At 43.6% G+C, this 4,574-nt stretch overlaps 1 non-coding gene across 1 annotated transcript; it reads left to right on the top strand.

The window, feature by feature from the left end:
• The first annotated feature begins 678 nt into the window (after nt 1-678).
• Nucleotides 679-750, top strand: trnag-ucc (transfer RNA glycine (anticodon UCC)). Its single transcript has one exon. It is a non-coding gene; the product is annotated as a tRNA-Gly (tRNA).
• The last annotated feature ends 3,824 nt before the right edge of the window (nt 751-4,574 follow it).

Consider the following 4,574-nt stretch of genomic DNA (forward strand, 5'->3'; position numbering starts at 1 on the left):
AGCCCTATGTTTGTTTAATTTGTACTATGAAAGTATAAATTATCTGCTCTCGGAATCTCTAGATTTCCTGTTTTATTTGTTTCTCCTGCACTGACAGGTAACAGTAAATCACAACCTCACCAACCAGTGACAGCCAGTTCAATAATCATCCCACACTCGCTGATAATGGAGTTTCTGAGAGTGACAGACAGTTTCTGACCATCCTCCGATTGGCCCTGGAGGAAACCAGATTCACTGTCAAGAGCTGACCTTTCGCACTGAGAGAGTGGCAGAGCCAAGTGTGTGATGGTGGTGACTGTGCGAGCATTTGACCAATGGTCAGTTCCTGACCATCACAATGGTGATTTATTTAATTCGCTATCACAGGTCACAACAGTAGGTGGGCACTCCTGAAATAAAATTCACTAAAGATTCTCATCACCACTGTGTTTCTAATGGAAAATCCAGCTTCAATTTGCTTTCAGTTGTTTAAATGAAAGAACATGCCTCAAAACTAATCAATTAGTTCCCAGTCAGAAACAATAATAAAACGGCGGCTTAAACTGTCCAGAAAAACAAGACAAGACAGGTTCAGTTTACAAACTGTGCAATGGACACACCTCATGCCTGACAAAATCAGCAAATAAGGTAGTTCTGTAATAATAACTGATTAAAATAACAGGTGTTTAAGTAGATTGAGCGATGGTGGTATAGTGGTGAGCATAGCTGCCTTCCAAGCAGTTGACCTGGGTTCGATTCCCGGCCATCGCAGTGATAATTTATTTAGAACCTTATCCACGGCCTCCTGTGTTTTCAACCGAGTGGACAAAAACAGTGCGAACACAACATTTGACAGGAATTAAATAGAGATTTCTCTTTTTCAATTTTTGTTCGGACGTAATTCGTTTCTGATGAAAAAATATTGAAATAGGAAAACAGGTCCCTGACCGAATAAATGAGTTCTCAGCCAGAGACAAAGATACAAAGTAAAGGTTGCGGAACACATTTCAGCTCACACACTGTGCTCTGCACAATCATGGTGCCTGATGAAGTGAATATAAGTGCTACTGAGGTGGCTATATTATCCTCACGAATATGCAGCTGCGATGACCAAGTGGTTAAGGCGTTCAACTCGAAATCGACTGGGCTTTCCCCGCGCAGGTTTGAACCCTGCTCACAGCGATTATGATTGGAAGTATTTACTTCGGCTGCTTCAGGCAGCCACAGAGTCGCAAATCCTAGTGAATTGTTGGCATGCAGTATTTGGGTCTCTGCCATGCTTTCAGCTGCATGGCTTCGGGCCAGGTGCAGGAAGGTGAGTTTGGAAAGGACATCTGGGTATCCTCAGACTGCCATGGACAAGATAGGCCGAATGGGTCCCCTCTGTGCTGTTACTTTTCTCTGGTTCTTTCTCTGGTTCCATGAGAAATATCATAACGTGAGCAGAATGAAAATAATCAGCATCAGGGGCACAAGGACAAAACAAGGTCTCATATCAGAGGAAGATTCTTATGTAATGACACACAGAGCACAAGAAATACATTTCATCAGAATACATTGAATGATTGAGAATTTCAAAATGCTGCTTAGATGATATGACATCGCGTTCATTCAAACACATTGCAACAAGCTGGTCATTACTGGGCGTTCTGTGTTCCTGGTTATAACAGTTTGAGAATGGAAGGAGCAGGTTCACATCTGCACATTGACAGGGTCAAACTGTGTCTCAGATTGACAGCTCCCAGGACAGGCTTTCCTCTCCTCTCGCACTGTGCTGTGGATTCTCAGGGATTAGTTGGAGTTTCCCAGCTCAGTAAGGGTTAAAGCCTTTGAGGCCAGCAATGCTCACAGTGTCTGCTCCCCAGATTCAGCGGGCTGCAGCCAATCAGAGCTGTGCCTGATTTAACCCAGAACTGGTTGAAATGATGATATTGTTCACAAGCTGAATTCTATTTGATCAGATGAAGATACAGATTGTGTGCACTCAGTCACTAAACAACAATATCCCGCCTTCATATAGAGTGGATGAGAGGGGGTGGAGGGATAGACAGAGACAGTTTGAGTTAGGGCAGTGAGACACAGACAGCCAGACAATGTCTCAGTGACAGAAATCCTTGTAAATTTCCACTTTATCCAGAAAGATTCTCTTGGGGAGACAGAAGCTGCGGTCTCAGCTCTCACATTATTAATGCCACACTCAGGAACAGTGCTGCATTTTGACAGAAGAGATGGGGAGAGGCAAAAGAAACTGAATGGTCCAGTTCTAAAGAGTGTGCAGGCTCAGAGTGTCCTGAGGTTCAGAGAGATCTTTGAACGCGAGAGATTTTAAGAGAGTCATTAGAAAAGTGGATGGCATCCTTGGCTTCACAAATGAAAGCACTGAGTATCCCTAGGGCGGCACGGTAGCACAGTGGTTAGCACTGCTGCTTCACAGCTCCAGGGTCCCGGGTTCGATTCCCGGCTCGGGTCACTGTCTGTGTGGAGTTTGCACATTCTCCTCGTGTCTGCGTGGGTTTCCTCCGGGTGCTCCGGTTTCCTCCCACAGTCCAAAGATGTGCGGGTTAGGTTGATTGGCCAGGTTAAAAATCGCCCCTTAGAGTCCTGGGATGTGTAGGTTAGAGGGATTAGCGGGTAAATATGTGGGGGTAGGGCCTGGGTGGGATTGTGGTCGGTGCAGACTCGATGGGCCGAATGGCCTCCTTCTGCACTGTAGGGTTTCTATGATTTCTATGGATCCCTCATACTCCACAGTCCAGAAAGATGCCAGCCGGCCCATCGTGTCTGCACTGACTCTCTGAAAGAACATCTTTCGTGCATTTTTACGATGGCTAACCCCTTAACCTGCACATTTTGGGACACTAAGGGGCAATTTATCATATCTAATCCATTTAATCTGCTCAGCATTGGACTGTGAGAAGAAATTAGAGCACACAGAGGAAATCCATGCAGACACAGGGACAACATGTTAACTCCACACTGATGCTGTGAGGCAGTAGTGCTAACCACTGTGCCACCGTGCCAATGGAACTTTAACAATCTAATTCCCTTCTCAATGCCTCACTTGAAGCTGCATCACCACATTGTCAGACAATGCATCCCAGAGCTGAACTACTCGCTGTGGGAAAGGGTTTTCTCATTATGCTTCAATCACTAACAAAGGGTTTCATATGATACAACCCTTAGTAAACTGGGTCTGTATTCTCTGTGATTCAGAAGCATGAGAGGCAAAACATTAAAACATACACGATTCTGAAGGAGTTTGATTTTGTGGACATTGGGAGATTGTTTAAGCAGGTTCAGTGTAAGGATCAGATCATTAAAGACTGAAATGAGAATAAATTTCTGCACTCACTGCGTTGTGATCCTTTGACATGCTCCATTATTTATACACTAGGGGTGGCACAGTGGTTCGCATTGCTGCCTCTAAGCGCCCGGTACCCAGGTTCAATTCCACCTTGGGTGATTGTCTGCGTGGAGCTTGCATGTCCTCCCCATGTTTGTTTCCTCCCAAGCTCCGAATGTCAGATGGATATGCAATACTAAATTGCCCCTTCGTATCACAAATGTATTGGTTCTGGGGGATTAGCGGGACAAATATGTGGGGTTATGTTAGTACAGACTTGATGGGTCAAATGGTTTCCATCTGCACCATAGGGATTCTATGACAGTAAAGGCAGAAATAGACAAATTTATTTTGCTCAGAGAATTAAGTGAGTGAGGAGTAAAGTGGAGTTGAACCCCAAGATCTGAAACTCTATAAGCAGCTGGTATGCCCACATCTGGAGTCTGTATCCACAGTTTGGACTCCACACTTCCAGAAAGATATACAGCTGAAAGAGAGAGTGCAAAGACATGTTACCAGGAAAATGGAAGGCATGAGGGGAATACTTTATTGGGATTAAGAATTCTTGGATTGCATTCTTTCGAGAAGGCTGGTTTCTGGTTTAGTTCAAGTTTGTAAATTGATACATTTTAATTTGACATGGAAATTTACTATGGCCTTACTACCCAAGGCTGAAATGTTCTTTATTCGCTGTTACTCGGCTATGTTGGGTGGGCGCGAGTATAAGCTGCAGAAATTTGGTTCAAGTCTTCATAGTCACAGTTTGTTTTCCTCACATAGAACTGTTGATATTTCAAATGCTTTGCCTGATTTTGTTGTGAATGCTGAAAATATAGTGACTTTTAGAAAACTTGTCAGAAACCTAGTGTGATTTCTATCTATGTAGATGTTGTTGCTGCTGTTCTTGTTTTTAATACTGTGACTGTGTTTTCACTGTCCGGCAATAAAGATAAATAAATAAATGAGTCATGATCGAATTGAATGGTGGAACAGAGTCAATGTGCCATGTGGTCAATGTCTGTTCTTAATTGCTGTGTTCTTGTTACTGGAAGAGACGGATCCATGGATACTGAGGGAAATAGGGGTGGAAATTGCAGAGGCAATGGGTAATTTTTTTCTAACCCAGCTAGTTATATGAGTGGTGCCAGAGGATTGGAGAATTGCAAATGGTAAACACACCTCTTCAGAAAAGGTTGTAAGAATCAGCATTTTATAAATAAAGGGGCACACAGCAAACTTGTGGGAACATTTG

This window comes from Mustelus asterias, unplaced genomic scaffold (genome assembly GCF_964213995.1).
Source record: "Mustelus asterias unplaced genomic scaffold, sMusAst1.hap1.1 HAP1_SCAFFOLD_74, whole genome shotgun sequence".
Taxonomy (NCBI): Eukaryota; Metazoa; Chordata; class Chondrichthyes; order Carcharhiniformes; family Triakidae; genus Mustelus; species Mustelus asterias.